This window comes from Pyrus communis, chromosome 8, assembly GCF_041283825.1.
Source record: "Pyrus communis isolate YQ-2024b chromosome 8, ASM4128382v1, whole genome shotgun sequence".
NCBI lineage: Eukaryota > Viridiplantae > Streptophyta > Magnoliopsida > Rosales > Rosaceae > Pyrus > Pyrus communis.
The window spans coordinates 16,170,026-16,189,574 of NC_142572.1; the positions used below are offsets into that span (position 1 = coordinate 16,170,026).

General features: G+C 37.0%; 2 pseudogenes across 2 annotated transcripts; one reads left to right on the top strand and one right to left on the bottom strand.

Moving 5' to 3' along the window:
* Positions 1–6,082: 6,082 nt before the first annotated feature.
* LOC137718354 (putative disease resistance protein RGA1) lies at positions 6,083–10,507 on the top strand (annotated as a pseudogene). The gene is made up of 2 exons (XR_015965633.1): positions 6,083–9,902; positions 10,055–10,507. The product of XR_015965633.1 is annotated as a putative disease resistance protein RGA1 (transcript).
* Positions 10,508–10,777: 270 nt separating this feature from the next.
* On the bottom strand, positions 10,778–12,780 carry LOC137716986 (eukaryotic translation initiation factor NCBP-like; annotated as a pseudogene). Its single transcript, XR_015965105.1, has 4 exons — positions 12,712–12,780; positions 12,209–12,274; positions 11,215–11,334; positions 10,778–11,125 (listed from the first exon to the last, which is right to left on the bottom strand). The product of XR_015965105.1 is annotated as a eukaryotic translation initiation factor NCBP-like (transcript).
* Between the last annotated feature and the right edge of the window lie 6,769 nt (positions 12,781–19,549).

A 19,549-nucleotide genomic window follows, 5' to 3' on the forward strand; every position in this document is an offset into this window, starting at 1 on the left:
CTGAGCCGTGGTCGAAGTTGGTCGGAAAATACCTGCAACTCTGCGGGTCCTTAGCCGGAATTTGGGAAGATGGTTTCTGCAATAACGCCACCAAAATTCAGGTCTAAGGAGTCAATCATCATTAAAATGAGGCGAGGGAGGCAAAAACAGGTGGTCCAAACCTTACCTTGCTTGGAATCATTGAAACTCGCCGGTGGTTCGTCAGAGGGGAAGTGTACATTGGTCTCTGTCACTGTCGAGATTCAAGGGTTTTGGCCTGAGTTTGAGAAAATGAATGAAGTGATGATGGTGGTGCTGGTTCATGAGAAAGAGTGGACTCGGCGACGTCATCGAAGTCTGTGAGGCGAGGTGGCGCCGGTGATTTCATAGAGAGAGAAGAGTGCTAGAGTGAGAGAGAGATATATATATATATATATATATATATATGACATGGTGGTCTGGTGTGGTTTAGCATTTCCTGTTGAGCTCGCTGGAGTGGCGATGTTGATGTTGATGTTGGATTGGTGCTGCTGCACCTTCCGTGCAGTGTGCACATAGCTGAGGGAGAAAGTGAGGTAAGGCTCGCAGGGTTTACAGAAGAGAGAGTTAAATGAAAATAAAAGAAAGAAGGAGAAATGAGTGCAAGTGTGTGGGAAGAGAGAGAAGTGAGGGAATCAGCTGAAACGAGGGAGAGAAAAATAATAAAATAATAAGAAAAAGAATGAGGGGGTGAGGGAGAGGATGAGGGGGGAGAGAAAGTTCATTATGGTGTTTGTTGGAGCGTAGAAAGTGGGGTTCTCAAAACTCAAACAAAAAAAATATTAAATCGTCCACTTGCCTTCAATAAAGCCAAGCAATTCCTCATGCAGACCCATTGTATGAAGGAGTAAGATTCTCTCTTTCTTTTTTTTATTTTTTTATTTTTTATTTTTTATTTTTTATTTTTTATTTTTATTTGAACAGTCACAATTAAATCATGTTAATATTTTATATTAATTTTTTATAACAAGAGAAGATAAAATATAACAAATATGAGAGAAGATAATGGAAAGAAAAGGAAAGATAATTCTAATCCTTGTACGAAATCCACAATCAGATTTTCTTTTTTCTTTTTTAAATTAAACCTAATAAAATATTAATTAAAAGCCACTTCCTTCTCTTCAGTTAAATCAGTCAGTTCTTGCAAGTTTTTACACTGCACAAAGGCTGATTTTGTGCTCCAGATAGAACCTATGCAATGGTGCGCGTTGCATAAAGAGAAATTCATTTGCCTTGGTTATTTTTACACAGTTTCAGACATAACTTGCTCGTTATAATTTCGAATTGAATTTCGTTTGCGATCACGTGTTCGTAAAAGTGAGTATCATTCGAAAGATGTACAATAAAAGTGGAAAAGTGAAAGGAAAACTGAGGTCCACGTGGAAGGGCTACGTGGCATCTCAGGGGCGTTTTGATAATTTCACTATTACTAAGAATAAAATATAATAAATTTCGAGACAGAATGTCACATTCTACCCCCTTAAGAAAATTTTGTCCTCAAAAGTAAAAACAACATACTTTAATCAAAAAAGAATTACAAATACAAGTCTCCCACACGTTTTTCCATTTCCCATGAAGTCTTTTCAGCATAATGGTTTCTCCGAATTCTGTATCGCTTGCGTTTATGCAATCGTAGTGATGAGCACTACGAGTGTAGATGTATGTGTGTGTGTGTGTGTCTTTGGGTCAAGCCCAAACAATAATTAATTAGGCGCAAGGCCTAATTAATAAAGGAATGTGCTATCCACACACCTCATTTTACTTCTCACACACCCCTTGATAATTTTTGTCTGTTGATCTTCTTCAATTCATCCGATCTGACGGTCAAAAATTAAAAAGGTGTGTGAGAAGTAAAATGGGGTGTGTGAATATCACATCCCTTAATAAAATACTACCGGAGACGGGCCTACTTGCCCACTTGCTTAACGAACCCAATGTATAAGTTATCAATATATTAACAACATAAAGTGTACAAAAAGTCTATTTGTAAAGTTAAACATGATATATCACATCATAATATATAAAAGCAGTTGTCGAAGAAAAATCACATATACATATATATATGTAAAAATGAAAAGACCCACTCACAGATATTTGCGATGTCACATCCATTCGAGCTAGGAAAGCCAAAGTCTCTGATAGTAATCACACCTAAGCATAATATTGGGACCTATTAGTAAAACTCAACTTAAACGACTAAATTTGGGAAAATGGAGTACGGATTCAAAATCAGAGTGTCGAAATACGCTAAGAGGGGGTCCTTGGCAAATTTTGTAAAAAGTCAACCGAGTAGCCCGACGGTCAACTACGTTAAAACTTTGAAATTTCACTAAATCGATGTCAAAAAAGGACTCGGGACGTCGAAATTAGCCTAGAAGGGTTTCCGATACAATTTTGAAAAAGTCAACATAAGGAATATTTTGGAATATTCCATAATGCATTTAGAATTTGGGCTGGGCTGGATCCCGAGTTCGGATCCAGATCTGGGATGGAGGGTCATGGGTTTGGGTTTTGGGCTCCTTTTTTTTTCAATCGGGTCGGGTTGACTCGTTTGGACTCGAGAGTTGCTCCAAAGTTTTCGGCTAGGTTTGGGCTTAAGGCCTTTTTTTTTTTTGCACAGGTTCATTTCTCAACCAAATTCTTAGATTCAAAAGCCAAAATGAAGTTCAAGAGGTAAGGAGTAGAAATATACCTAACCAGGGCTAAGCCGTGGCTGGAGTTAGGCGGAAAATACTTGCAACCCCCGAGTCCTTCGCCGAAATGTGGAAATTTTTTTCCCTGAGATGGTTTCTGCAATAACGCCATAAAAACTCACATCTAAGGAGTCAATCGTCGTTAAAATGAGGCAAGGGAGGCAAAAACAGGTGGTTTGAACCTTACCTTGCTCGGAATCATCGAAACTCTCTGGTGGTTCATCTGAGGGAAAATGTACATTAGTCTCTGTCACTGTCGAGATTAAAGGGTTTTCGCCTGGGTTTGAGAAAATGAATGAAGTGATGATGGTGGTGCTGGTTCACGGGAAATAGTGGACTCGACGACGTCGTTGGAGTCGGGTGAGGCGAGGTGGCGCTAGTGATTTCATAGAAAGGGGAGAGTGCCAGAGTAAGAGAAAGATACATATGAAATGGTGGTCCGATGTGGTTTAGCATTTCTTGTGGAGCTCATTGAGTTTACAGAAGAAAGAGGTAAATGAAAAGAAAAGAAAGAAGGAGAAATGAGTGCAAGTGTGTGGGAATGCTATTTATACCATGTTTTTATACCATATTTTTATACCACCTTAGGTGGCATATGATGTGGACAACCACATCATTTGAAAAAATTGCAAAATCCAAGAAAATGAAGTAGAAAGACTCATCGTATACTATAATCATCATTTAATTAACTAGTTTTTCTTAATTATTAGTTTATTAAATAATGAACTAAATTAAAAAATCTGATTAATTCAAATGGTGTGACTATCCATATCAGATGCTACTTAAAATAATATGAAAATATAGTACAAAAAATATAGCATGAATAACGTTACTTTGGAAAGAGAAAGAAGTGAAGGAATCGGCTGAAACGAGGGAGAGAAAAATAATAAAATAATAAGAAAAAGAATGAGGCGTGAGAGAGAGGATGAGTGGGAGAGAGATAGTTAACAGTAGAAAGTTAATTTTGGTGTCCGATGGATGGAGTGTAGAAAGTGGGGTTCTCAAAACTCAAAAAAAAAACATTGTTAAATCATCCACTTGCCTTCAATAAGGCCAAGCAATTCCTCATGCAGACCCATTGTACTTAATCCACCATCAGATTTTTTTTTTAATTAAACCCAATAAAATATTAATTAAAGGTCACTTGCTTCTTTTTAGTCAAATCAATCAGTTCATGCAAGTTTTTAAACTGCACAAAGGTTTATTTTGCAGAATTAGAATTTTCTCTCCTCATTTTTATGTTCCCTTTAATAAAAAAAAAATTAATATAAGATATTAATGTGATTTACCAGTGTTCGTTCAAATAAAAATGAATAGAAAGAAAAGAAAAAGAAAAGAAAAAAAAGGAAAGAATCCTACTCGTATTTTGTGCTCCAGATAGAACCCATGCAATGGTGCGTGCTGCACAAGGAGAAATTCATTTGCCTCATGTATTTTTGCACAGTTCCAGGCATAATTTGCTCGTTATAATTTCGAATTGAGCTCTGTCTGCGGTCACATATTTGTAAACGTGAGTACATTTGGAAGTTATGCAATATGAGTGGAAAAGTGAAAGGAAAACCGGGGTCCACATGAAAGACCTATGTGACATTTCAGCGGCATTTTGATAATTTCACTATTATTAAAAATAAAATATAATAAATTTCACATTGACAAACAAATATATTGAAATATAAAAATTGAATTTAAATTTGTCAACTAGATTATCTTTTTCTTTTTCGGATTGGTGTTAGCTTACTGAAAAAAAAAATGTAATAATGATTGTTCGTTTGCTTGGATGAGGTGAAACCTAAATTTATGCGATGAGAGAAGTAAAAAAGTTTTTCCCCCCCTTATTGATCCTGCAAATGATTAGGTAAAGACAGTAAGAATTGCAAATAATATTAATCGTTATTTTTTTTTTTCTTCCAACCAATAATGTAGTAAGGATATTGCTTATGAATAATTATCGTAAAATGAACTCTTTATCTTAGTTTGTTGGTAAATATCACATATTCACTATTCATCCATTGTTCATCTATATCTTACTCCTAATTGTTCATGTATATCTTACTTCTAATTGTTTTTTTGATGATTTTTTACAGCTAAACTCCTTTATCTTATATGAATACAATGAATGAATTCGATCTTTAATTTAAAATATTCACACTAGTGGATACCATAAAATCTTATGTCATGATGATCGATGAAAATAAAGGATTTTGTAAAAGAAATAACATGCAAGCTTTAAGTTCCATTGGCAATGTTTAAACTTTTGAGAAAAGCTTCACAACCTTGAAAACAAAAACTCTTTCATTTTGCATATCCTTGCACATTTAATATTTTGTAATAGACTAGTAGTGTATGCATGTTTGTTTATTAGGCTTTTATTTTCGAGTGTAGATGTAATACTTAAACGACAAATGTGTTTTAATGTTTTGAAGTAATATTTATGTGGCAATGTGTGGTATGTGCAAATTTAAGAAAAAAATATATTTTTCTTAACGGGTCGGGTCACTTTACCTGTTGGGCAAAGTGACCCAACCTGTTACGGACTTGTTAAGATAACGGATGTGACATGACACGACCCGTTAAAATAACATATGTTACACGAACACGACAGACACGACCCGTTTGCCAGGCCTAGATTAAACAAATGGGGTGTGCTATCCACACATCTCATTTTACTTCTCACACATTCCTTGATAATTTATGTCCGTTGATCTTCTTAAATTCATCCAATCCGACGGTCGAAAATTAAAAATGTGTGCGAGAAGTAAAATGGGATGTGTGGATATCACACTCCTAAACAAAAAGGAAACTTGTCCTTCTAATCTTTGTAATTTGGAAGGGATTGAAATAGATAAGTTTTCTTGAGTATTCCATTTTCTACCTTCAAGTTGAACTCAATTTTATCAATTCTTCCTTCAATACAAGGTTATCCATTTCAATCTAATCCTAGAAACCAAACCCGGCCAAAGTGATTAGATAAGATCAATGAGCTATTGTGCTAATTACCAAACATATTATTGCTTACATTTATTTGGACACAGATATTTCTATGCTAGTTTTGCCTTTTGGGCCAACTTATGAGTAATGATCAGTATATCAACTTTTTAGATCACATTTACAAATCATGTGATGTGTCACCGATATGAAATAAGTACTTTAATCAACACTTAAGTACTAATTCAATCTTCAACAATCACGTCAAAATTTATAAAATATGGTTTAATAGATGGTCTTCCTAGCATTAGCCGGTACTTATATATGGATATTTTTGCTAAGTAATTTTCACATAGGGGACCATGCCATGCTTAGTTGCTAACGATATATTGAATTCCAGTAGGATTAAAGACGAAAGACTTTGACATTCAAAGTAAACCACACATTATGGATCTGAGAATTTCCCTTTAGCTCTTCAGTTTGTGCAGATGCATTCCACTTCCAAATCCCTTTAAGCCATTACCGTTCTCATCTCTCAGCTTTCTTTTTTCTTTAACTGGTTTAGTTATTGTCTGTTGCATGCATGCTAGATATGGATGCAGCTGCGAGCATTGTTTTATCCCCGGCTTTGCAAGTACTCTTCGACAGATTGGCGTCACCGCTCCTACAAAAGGCTTCTGATCTCCTTGGTTACAACGACAACTTCCAGAGCCTGCAGCACGCATTGGTGCGAGCTCAAGCTACTCTTGAAGTTGCAGAAGAACAACAGTTCACAAACAGAGCTGCCAGACTTTGGTTGTTGGACCTGAAGAACGCAGTTTGCGATACTCAGGACATTCTTGACTTCTTTACTGCTCGGGAAAACTGGTATCATATTTTTCCTCTTTCAATATCAGATGATGGAATTATAAAACCTGAAAAACTCAGGATTATGCTCCAGGGGTTGGAAAGGACTGTAACCGAGGGATTTCGCATGTTCAATATCAGAGAGCCTACCCAGCTGCTGCCTGGTATCGTAGATCAAGGGTCTGCAAAAAGGGAGACCAGCTCTTTTGTTAAGGACACAGAAATACATGGGAGGAAAGAAGAAAAGGAGAAGTTAATCAAGCTGTTAATATCTTCTGATGCTAACCAGGTTGAAGGAGGATATGCAGCTTGCATTCCAATAATTGGTCATGGAGGAATTGGTAAGACGACTCTTGCTCAATTGGCATATAATGATAAGAGGGTAGTAAGACACTTTGATGTTAGGATGTGGATTTTGTTTCTGATGACTTCAATATCACAAAGATCATGAAAGGAATTATTGAGTCGGTAACAAAGAGTAAGTGCGAGATCACTGGCATTGATGAACTTCAGACTCGGGTTTGGCATTTGTTGCACAATAAAAGATTTCTCCTCGTGTTAGATGATGTATGGACTGAAGATCTGGATGATTGGGAAAAGCTAACACCTTTGTTTAGAGAGGGCGTTGATGGATGTAAGATTGTTGTTACCACTCGCAGCAGAAAGATCCCGTTGATGATGGACAGCTCAATTCCGTATCAGTTGGATGGTTTAACGTTTGATGATTGCTTGTCTTTGTTTAATCAAAGGGCTTTTGGAAGAGGAGGAGAAGAAAAGTATCCACACCTTGTTCTGATTGGGAAGCAGATTGTCAAAAAATGTGGAGGTTTTCCATTAGCGGTAAAAAGCTTGGGAAGTGTAATGCGCTTTAAAAGAGAGGAAGGACATTGGTTGTTTATGCAGAACAGTGAACTTTGGCAATTAGATGTATGCCAACAAAAAGTTTTACCTGCGTTGATGTTGAGTTATCTTCATCTTCCATCACATCTTCGACAATGCTTTGCCTTCTGCTCATTATTTCCCAAAAACTATGAATTCAAGAAGCAAAAGCTAATTCATCAATGGATGGCAGAAGGCTTCGTTCTACGACAAGGAAGCAAGCGACTAGAAGACATTGGTGATGAATACTTTTCCGATTTACTATGGATGTCTTTCTTTCAAGAAGTAGAGGTTTCTGAAAATGATGATGTAGTCGGATATAGAATGAATGATGTGATTCATGATCTTGCACGATATGTTGCAGGAGAAGAGTCTGTGATACTTGAAGCAGGTCTTCCACCATATATTAATCCATCACAAATTCGACACTCATCTATTGTTTATACAAACAGAGATGGAGAAATCACAATCCCATTGGAGGCTCTATATGCAGCGGAACATTTACGAACTCTATTATTCTTAGGAGATTCTGGCTTGTTAAGCAACATGGGGAGGATGTTTTCAAGCTTTGTATATTTGCGTTTGCTAGATCTTAGTGGCTGTGATGTTTCTAGTTTCCCGGATGCATTGGGTGGCTTGATATGTTTGAGGTATCTTGACCTCTCTTACACACCTATCGAAAACCTTCCTCTTAGGGTATGTGCGCTTGTATCATTGCAGACTTTAAACCTAATTGGCTGCTATAATCTTCGTTCTTTACCTTCCTTGGAAAGGATGACCTGCCTAAGACATCTCAATCTAACTGGATGTGAACAATTAATTCAAATGCCTGCTGGTATTGAAAGTTTACATCAACTTCAGACATTGCCATTATATGTCGCTGGGAGAGGTTGTCGCCTTAGTGAGCTGAAACAATTAAATCTTTATGACAAGCTGAATCTAACACACTTAGAGGAAGTACGGCACGCAGCAGAAGCAAAAACAGCTGGGCTGATGACGAAGAAAAATCTCGATTCATTGGGATTATACTGGGGACTATATCAACCAAGATCGGAAGATGTGGACATATCACTGGGGATAGTACCTAAACGCCGAGAAGATTCAAGAGTGGGATTCAGAACCTCTATGGTAGCACAGCAGGAAAAACATGCCGAAGAAATTCTCGACAGTTTACAACCACCGAAAAATATGAAAAAGCTATTCATAAATGGCTATCCAGGATTTAGATTTGCTGCTTGGGTTCTCCCAGAATATGTAATTGCAGTTGAAATTGCGAATTGCCAAAATTGTGGACATCTTCCAGCCCTTGGGAATCTTCTGCTGCTTAAGACTCTTTCTCTGCATGGGATGCATGGCGTAAGGCGCATTGGTACTGAGTTCTACGGTGACGGTGCAGACATAAGATTTCCATCACTTGAAAAACTATCACTCAGTGATTTTCCCAACTTGGAAGAGTGGACAAGTGCAAATAGCGAAAATTCATTCCCAAGCCTGAAGAAATTAACCGTCAAAAGATGTCCCAAGCTAGCACATATCCCATCTCCTCAATCCCTTCAACATCTAGAGCTGCAAGACTGTAATCTAATGCTGACGCCCGTAGCAAATTTAGGTCTGCTTTCTGTGCTTGTTCTAGAGAACATTCCAGGCCTACTCACTCTCCCAGAAGGGCTCACTGCATCAGCTTGTCTGTCTTCTTTGAAGATCTTGTCGTGCCCCAAACTTCGTTCACTTCCTTTGCAGATCCGAAACCTTACTGCTCTGAAATCATTGACCATTCGATGTTGCGAAGAGCTCTCCTCTCTGCCTCAGACTTCACAAAACCTCAAAGCGCTGGAGTCACTAGAGATTAGTAACTGTCACAGTATAATATCCATGCCGGATGGTTGGATTGGAGGTTTGTGTTCCCTTCGAACTTTGTCCATTGAAAACTGCAGTAACCTAACTTCTCTGTCGTCGAGTTTGGAACGGCTCACGTTGCTTGAGCACTTGACGATTATGTTCTGTCCAAATCTTGGTCCTTTTCCAGAAGGTGTTCAACACCTCTCCTCCCTTCGAAGTTTGATCCTATTGAGCTGTCCTTGGTTTGATTCTCTGCCAGAAGGGTTACAAAATGTGAGAACACTGCACTGTCTCAAAATTGGTAGCTGCCCCAATCTAACAGCTTTGCCAGAATGGTTTGCGGGTCTTGATTCTCTTAGGTCCTTGACGATATTTGACTGCCCCGGTTTACAACTATTGCCACCAGGTTTCAAGATTCTCACTAAACTCCAACACCTCTCTATTCAAGAATGCCCGGAGCTTGAGGAAAGATGTAGACAAGGTAGTGGTGAGGATTGGTTGAAGATAGCCCACGTCCCGCATAAGTACATCGGACCACCTCAGGCCAGGCAGTCCGGTGAAGCGAGCACATCTGGCAGCTGATCTCTTCTTTCAAATATCTTCTCAGTGAGCAACTTTCATTTCATTGTCGTCAACAAGCTTTCATCATTATGCTAAGCCATACCTAGCCTCCTTGTGTACTTGTTTCCGATGGGATGACAGGTAAACGCTGCTTATTTTCTTAAAAACACAAAATCATTCACTAATTAACAAAAACAAGAGTAATTAATTAGAAGGATGTGTGTAAACTGAATTAATTGGTCACCTGCTCGTGATTTACCGTGGTTCTAATTTCATTGTATGGATAATTGTAGCATGTTTGTATACACGGCGAAGAGGCTGCACGTATTGAAGAGCTCACAGCTATCCACTATACAACGTATGTGAAGCGTACTGTTGATCTCATAAACTTTTAGTTTGAAGATTGCTATCCAGACTCGCTTTGAGCAACTCTATGCAACATGTAAGCGAGTTTTGAGTATAAGCCGCTCCTGAGTGTGTTTAGGGCTGGTTTGCTATTGCTGTGCTTTAAAAAAAAAAATTGTTTCTGCTATACTGTGAGAATAAGCAACTGTGTAATAAAGCAGCAGAGTCTTTAGTAAACTTTTTTGTGAAAGTGCTTTTGGAAAAAAAAAAAAAAAAAAAAAAACAGCATTATAGTGTTTAGTATATAAAACAACTGTAACTGTGTGAAATGACCAAAAAGTGTATAATACTGGATGTGCCATTAATTTAATTTTCTTAACAAATAAAGGTGAATTAATAAATATACTTTATTTTTAAAAGAAAACTATTTATAAACTTTATCTTAAATATTAATTAGTATGACAAACTACTTCAATTGAAATATTTTAGGCTAAATAGCTAGGATTCATTAGTACAATATTGTTAATGTACTTGAAAGTAGTCTAATTAGATGCATTCATGAAACTTGCCGACAGATGTCAAGCTTTGAAGTTGATGATAAAATGCACCATAGTTTATTGTGGTGAGCAAAAATGCTCCCATAAATTCAACGAGGAAGCATGCACAATCTGTTTGATAAAGCCAGTAATTTATTTGATAATCCATCAGTAAATTAATTTAGTACAGATATACTCAGGTACAGATTGCCACCAATTATAAAGTCTCCAGACTTTGCACGTCTCCTTTTCATCATGCAAGAATTTTACCGATTATGGTCGTGGCTTGTGCATCAGTCGCCTTCCGGAAAGCTTTTCTGAAACTAGTGCTCTTATCTGGTGGCATCAATCTAGCCCCTCAACCATGTGTTTCTGTAAGATGAATTGTCGCGCAGCGAAGCATCATGTGGCTTGTATTCCATGAGATAGCTGTGTGGAAGCTTCAAGTTCCGCTTGATCGCATCTCTTAAAAGCCATTACAGCCTGGTCAACAAAAGCAAGGTCAACATATTACACTACACACACACAGAAAGACTAGTCACACAAGCAGCAAATTGTTATAAATTACCAACCTGATGATCAGAAGCATTCCGGTTCCAGACACTCGATATATCCTCATTGAATATGATGCTTAGTACCGCACCACATATGTTCTCTCCATAATCAAGCTGGTCACCCACCAAGGCAAGAACCTGTGCATAACATGTAAGTAGGTGCAGAAATAAGTTCTAGGACACATCTCTCCTCTAACGAGGATATACTACGTTCAAATACCGCCAATGCCCACCCCCAAATATCTCAATTTAGAAAACATAAGAGAAAGCCACATTAAATTAGCAGTAAAACACCATAACAGAAACACTCTCGTATAAACACATGTATGTGCATTAGTATGTCAAGCACGTCCAGGCATTTGTATATACTTCTATAGGCTCCATTCAGACAGCATCCAGAGATTAGGAAGTGTACTTCAGAAAAGATGCCAACATGTGTGATTCAGGGTTTAGGCTTTAATGCTAAGGTTCTGGGTGACAAACCACCCCCAAGAGTTAAAACCTAAACCTAAAAGTATCAACCCATTGCCATAAAAGTGTAAAACGCTGTTCTTACGATGCCTTCTTAGATCAGTAAAAAACAATTGGAAGCATCACTTGAATTGCAGAAAGATATTCATTACTCAACAAAATCAATGAGACAAAGTACCAATGAATAGAGAACGCAGCGTAGTATTTTAAGCTACCTAATACAGAAAGTAACTTATTAGCCAAATTAAAAATAAACGCCAACTTCATTACGAGCACATCAGTGCAAATACTTTGAAACCTGACAGAAAATACAAAGAGAGGTTTAACGTCCTCTGATTTCCGCTAAAATAGCAATTGTTATGTCATTTGCAGTTGCAGTTGTTATTTAAGAACCATCATTCATGTTAATTAATCTAAAAATCCACTCTAACTAATTGCCAATATCCAATACATTGCATATAATATGAAAGATAATAAGAAAATCAAACAAAAAATAACCATCCAAAACACCATTGAAGAAAAACACAAATCAAGAACTCACCAGTAAAGCAGGATGTGATTCAAAATCTTCCAATTTCCAAACTTTCCCAGTAAGTGGCTCCGGAATCTGAAACCAATTCCCAAACAATCAAAATAAAGAACAAATCTTGAACATAATTCAAAACAAAATTTAAAAAGAACAACAAGCTTCGTTGCGGGCAGAGAGACCCTTTTGGACTCAGTTCGAGCGGCTCGAACGACAAGCTTCATTGCGGGTAGAGAAGTAATCAATTTTTGGTAGAGAAGTAATCAATTTTTCTTACTTCTCTCCCAATTTTTCTTGTTTCCTCCACAAACCCTAATTTTTTTCCCCAATTAATTTTTTCCACAAACCATATCACCTGCCCCAATTAATTTTTTCCCAACCCTCCATCCCCAATTTTTTCCCCGACACCCATACACTCATCCCTTCGCTCTTCCCACCCCTCTTTCACTCACTCTGCCATCCCCAAATTTAAAAATCCAAACAAATAAATAACGAAATTTTAGACAATAGAAGCTTACCAGAGGAAGGACGCCAAGCCGGAGAACAAGACTTGGAGAATGAGAGAGAACATTGGGAGGAAGGAAGTTTCAGGTTGGAGATTGGATTTTGGGGCGACGAGTTGGGAGTTGGGAGCGAATGAGTGAGACAGGAGGGAGTGAAGTGAGGTGCCAGAGGAAGGAAGAGAAGTGAGGTGCGAGAGGTAGGATTGCCATTTGAAAACTTTCATTAAATGGTACTGTTCATCCGTGTTTCCGTGATAAAAAGCCGTTTTCTGAAAGCTGCAAATAGCTGCTTCTACTTTCCAGCTGTTTCTGGCAGCAACTTTGAAAATAAGTGCTTTGTTGATGAGTTACCAAACGCAATTCTGGCAGCAACTTTTTTTCATCCCAGTTTAAAAAAAAAAAAAAAAAAAAAAATTTAAGCTGTACCAAACCAGGGCTTACACTAAGAAAAAAAAAAGTTGTAGTTTGCTTGTTGTTGAAGAACTAGTTGCTATAACTATCAAGTTTTTATTCCAAATTAGGTTTGCTTCATGTTCTTTAGTTTGAGGTACGAAGCTTGCAAAAACACAGATGATTCCTTAGTTGAAAGATTTGGAAGGATGTATGTCATTTAACTGTGGTCAGGGGTGTGCTAAAATGTCTTTAGTCTTCCGAGCCCATTGGAGATTAGTCCTACCCTTAAAGCGTGGGATACCTCAAGCCTTGAAAAAAAACAAAAAAAAAACAAAAAAAAATTCATTCATGTTGTAAAATCGACGATATGTGTATAGTAGAATAAATAAAACAAGACACAAAATTTACGAGGTTCCTCTACAGTCAGTGTGACTGGAGTACGTCCTTGGGCAGCAGTGATGCTTTCATTATAATTTGGAATAATAGGAGTACAAAGATAACTCTATGTATTCTCTCCTCTCCTCTTCCTCTTTTTCTCTTCCCTCATCTCTTTCTCTCTGTGCTCTGTATCCATTGATAGTAGTCGGAGTGCTATATTTATAGAGCAACTCCGTATTATTACATTTTGAATAATTACACCACACCTTTGACAAATGATCTCCACATATCAATATTCTGCCAAGGTTTTCAATACTGTGGCAATGTTTTCAATGCTATGGCAAGGTCTTCAATACTGTGGGCATTCATTACCCACTATTATTTTCAACAATTCATGAGTTTTGATGAAGTTATAATCTACTCTAACAAAATGGAGATTAAGTCTCAATAAATCAAATGATCATAGGCTTTGCTTATTGCACTTGTTGATTATGATTTATTAGGTACTTGCTTATTAGTATTTATCTTCAATGACTAAATAAAACAAATCGAATGCATACTTTATTATTTTTTCAGATGACTCACAAAGTCACAATGATTTGGCGAAATGACAAATGATATTAAGCCCGGTACAAAACAATGCCTGCAGCTGCTTCCATATCTAGCAGCAGACAGTACATTAAAAACCAGTTAAAAAAAAAAAACAAGGCTGAGAGATATGCGGATTGTAATGGCCTAACCCTAATGAGATTTGGAAATGGAATCGATCTACACAAGTTCAATTTAGTTGAAGGGTAGCCAGAGGGAAATTGTCAGATCAATTGAAGAAAGCTGAGGTTTCACCATAAAATCAATTGACAATACGAGAAGTAGCCCAATTTACTTATAAGCTCTTGTATGGTTCTTCCTCTCATCAATGTAGTATCGATTCTCAACCTCCAACGACCACAATGTAGGTTTGAATCAATGTCAAGGTCTTTCATCTTTAGTATTGGAATCAAATCATTGTTAGCAACAAAGATTCAAATAAAAGTAGCCCCAAGAGTCAAAAGTTGTAAAATATATCGGTGTCCAAACAAAAGTAATTAAGCACTAATATGTGCCAGAAGTAAGCATTCCAAAATACCAACTTTACAATATTACTAGTAGAAGCCGTCAATGGAAAACTAGAAGATGATGGCGAAGAAAATTTGTTTCTTTGTATTTATCTTGTATGTATTCTAGGTTACTGCGTTTTGATTTGTTTCCTAGTCTTTTTTTATTATTTATTTTTAATAAATTCCTTCAAAGTTGGAGAAGAGTATAATGAATTATGTGAGATTTTAACTTAAGGAGAACTCTGAAATTTAACCCCGAAACTTTATTTTTAAAACTCAATATTTACGGTGTTTTCGGTTAGAATATTATTATGGCGTGTTCTCCGTTAAAGTTCACTGGATTGCTTTGCTAAGACTACTAATTCCATGTTTGATGCGAGTTGGACTAAACTTAAATGAGACTAAGTTGGACTCGTTCCGATCAAGTGCTTTGCTAGGTCGTCCTAGTGAGACCCCCACTCCACACCCCCCCCCCCCACAACAAAAAAAAAGCATGGGATTCCTAATCCCGTCTCCAACATCGTTTGCACGCCTTTGTCATTTGCAACTCTGACTCCCTTATCCATGCCCAAATCTCAAACCTACTGCCTAGAAAATTAGTGAAGGTGCTGGGTGGAGAGCTCTGATAAATCCTCTGCGCGAATCTCTGCATAAGAAAAAGAGGGGGAGTGTGGAAGAGGAAAAATGGGAGAGGGGAGGGAGAGAGTGGGCAAAGGAAAATAGGGAGAGGTATACAGAGATGAAGAGAATTCTAGAAAAATGGTGAAACAGGATAAAAAGAGGTAGAGGAGAAGGAGAGACTGGCGGAGTAAAAAAGAAATGGGTTAAGATGATTTTAGAAATAAATAAATAAAAAGATACTGGCTATTAGATAGAGAGATGATTCTAGAAAAAAGAAAAAGATAAAGATAAATTAATAATAAACTATTAATAAATGTAGATTAAATAATATAATATTTGAGTCTTTTAGTTATCTTGCTTCTTAGTCCGATACTGCACCAAACATTTCACTAAGTTAGTCCAACTTAGTCTAGTCTAAGGTAGTCCAGTTTAATCCCTGAAGCTAGTTCAGTCCAAGATAGTTCTGTGTAACAAACGCATCCTTATAGTCTTATAAAAAAAGGGAGTCACTTTATGATAGAATTAGAGTATCCAACCCAAAACGTTGGTGATGAATGGAGAGGCTCAAAATTTTCTCGTTTTAAATAGGTTTCTTGGTGCTTTGAGGTTTCGATCCCATTGTTTAAGGCATTTCGTGGCTGCTGTTAAAATTTCATGTAACATGAAACCAACCATAACATTGGATTTGTAAAGTCAAGCCAGAAGTTCAACTAAAACATTCAAAGAACACTAAAAATTACAAAACAATATGTACAAAAGAACAACATGAAAAAGTTTAGATTTCTTGCAAGTCAAGATTGGATTTGATTTTGACCTAAAACTAATAAAACATAAGACACTATTATTGTCTTAATTAAGAAACTTTATCTGGAATCTCTCAAAGTAAATTTAAGTGAGACTTTCCGACATCGTAATATTGAATATGAACAGCAAGAAAGCTTATTTACCTACGGGGAAATTATTACAGTACGTATCACTGTATTTGTATAATATCATTGCCGTCCCCGACTCTCCGATGCCAATGTATCACCTTCTGTTCGAAATTTCATATATCTTGAGGGTGACAGTAGAGTGGGTTAATCTGGCCCCTTTTTCTTCTTTTGGGTCTTGCATGCATTACCAAACGCCTGCCACTGAGGTGGACTATTTGCTATAAGTATGAATGCAGTGCACAGATCATTTAGGCAAAGTTAATCGTCAGTTAAGGTTGGATGTAGATATTACTTGTTCAAACAAAATTGTGGCCCTAGAAAAATGCAGATCCGAAAGTTAAATACCGCAACTAAGTAATGCGTAATTTCGTTCGATTTCTTGTAACCATGCATATATTTAATAGCGGAGTCAGAATCTTATGACAATGAGGGTGTGACAAAGAAGAAGTCCTCAAATATTGATTGTTCACATATATATACTTTAGGTTATACTCATGTTTGACAAAGATTTTATTTTTATTTTTATTAGTCAAAATGAAATCTAAGATTGGTATAACTCATTAGTTTGATTCCTGACAATGAAAATCGATAGAAGTACTTCCTGAGTTTATCCATCGTAAATCATTTTTGTCATTTCATGAAAAATCTACCAATATTCTTGTTAAATTGTCACGTGCGAATACATGACCACCTTTTAAGGGTATTTTTGTCAAACCAACCGCTCCACTTAATGAGAATATTGATAGATTTTTCACAGAAAATGATCAAAATAATTTACGGTGGATAAATTCAGGAACCACTTCCATCGATTTTCTTTGTCAGAGATCAAAGTGAGGAGTTATGCCAATATTAGGAACCATTTTGAGTAAAAGGCCTGATTTTTATCTCAAATTTAAATATTATCTTAGATTTTTCAATATTTTTCTTTCCAATATTTAATGTTAAAAGAAGTCTTAGATTCGAATTCCGAACTTATTGATTGAAGACCAAGTTCTTGGTGCTCTAATTAATACACATTCATAATGGTCTTAGTGTATATGATGTGCAAAAATAGTATCAAATGCACATGACTTGTATTATCTGTGTATTAATATTTTTCTTGGAATCATATGCTAAATTTTAATGGTAACAAAGGCATCTTGTGAGGGTCAGAGATGCTAAATTTTAACAAGGTTCTACAAAACGCTAGGCAGATAGGAGGGATCTAGGCGGGCGCCTAGGCGGATTTAGGTAAATTTCTTATATATTATATAAATTAATTAAATTTACTATGTCAAATGTAAATAATTATTGACTAATATACTATTTCTTATAGAAGAACATACATATGTGAATGTTTTATGTACATATATGATATGCTTGCCTAGGAAAAAAAAAACAAATATTATCTAAATAATTTGTAATTTATATAAGATTTACACACACACACACTCTATATATATCCCAAACTTTTATAAATATAAAAAGCCTTTTCATTGTTAAAACTTAAAACCATCAAACCGTCCATCACCCGTCCACCTTGGGTGGATTTCATGATTAAAACCATCATAATCCATGGTTTTCAATTTTAAAATCATCAAACCATCCATGCTCTTTCACATCACCCAAGCTTTTGAGTCCTCAACTTGCACCACCAACACATATTGAAATGTTTAAGTCTCTCTCTCTCTCTCTCTCTCTCTCTCTCTCTCTCTCTCTCTCTCTTCGCATTCTCTCTTCCCTCATTTTCATAGAGACGAGCTACAGAAAATTTTCCAGGTCTCTGCTACTACGTACGAGATTGGAAGTTGTAGATCCTTTGCGAAAATTGCAGCAAGTTTGAGATTTGTAGCGAGATTCAAACCATCTAGACTGCCGCCTAGCCTGCCTCAGGCGCCTAGCGAGCGCCTAGACGGCCGCCTATATCCTCCCCGCCTAACTAAACATTTTGGTCTAAATTAGGTCGGAGCTTCGCCGCCCAGCAACTAGGCGCCGCCTAAGCCGATTTTTAGAACACTAAATTTTAATGGTAACAAAGGCATCTTGTTAGGGTCAGATACACCCATTGCCACCTACCTCCTTCCAAGCACCCATTGCCTCCTACCTCCTTCCAGGCACCCATTGCCCCCTACCTCCTTAGTATCATTTATAAATAAAATTTTCACTCTACCAAGAACACGACGCGTTACAGTAAGTGTCACAGTACAATTGGGTAAAATATTTTTTCTAAATTTTTAACTAATTGTATTATAACACTTGATATACCAAATCGTGTTCGAGACACTTTGAAAATTAATTCATCATATATATATATATATATATATATATATATGTATGTATGTGTATCTCCGTAAAGCACAACAAAGTGAAAAAGGAGGTGCACTCAAGAGTGCACATACATATTGGTCTTTCCAACTGACCTTACATGTGTATATGATAAGGCTCAGGGTTACTATAACGCATCCCTCCATCAGGCCTTCAATAAGGGTATGAATTTATAATCCACACCATGCAAAATTCGGTAGTCAATTAATACTTTAGTCAAATTCAAAACATGACAAATTGATGTCACCTCAGGTTTAAAAGATAAGGGACTTTGCAAATCGCCACAAAAGAAGGTACCTAGTGTGTTGCCAAATTCGGTAGTCAATTAATACTTTAGTCAAATTCAAAACATGACAAATTGATGTCACCTCAGGTTTCAAAGATAAGGGACTTTGCAAATCGCCACAAAAGAAGGTACCTAGTGTGTTGCCCCTGGAGATTTTTTTTTTATGTGTCAAGAACACGATATAATACACTAAATGTTATAATAAAATTGGTTGGAATTTTTTTCAAGTTTTCAACTAATTGTATTATTGTACTTGATGTGTTAGACTGTGTTCCTGACACACTGAAAAATCTTTCATTCAGTTGAGTTTGCATTCCTTTTTGCATCCATTAGAGTAGTTCCATCGTGGGCTATTGCCCGGTGGACTAGCTTTGGAACATGCCCAGATAGCTCGAGGGAGATGGTCCAGCATGTGCTGGCAAGGGAGCCCGAGGGAGAAGCTCGGCATAAGTTGCCAGCCCGAGAGCCCGAAGGCAACGTGACAGAAGGCTAACGTCAGGGCGACGTCAGCCACAATATAAAATTAATAAAAATATAAAATATTAATAAAACATGTAAAAAATTAATTGAAAAAAAAGTAAAAAAATAATTAAAAAAATTAAAAAAAATGTAAAACCCAGGCTTCAAACTCAACGGCTCTCATCGGAATTCGTCGCTGAGGTTGATGATACACCTACAGACAAACGGGAGAGATCCAGTCCCTCCTCCGCCACAGCTGCCGCCACACCCCACACTGCCTTCGCCCCCACGCACTTGCAATTCCCCTCCTTCCATTCGCATGCCCAGATCGTACGATTTGGGATTTGTTTTTGAGAGAGAGAGAGAGAGAGAGAGAGAGAGAG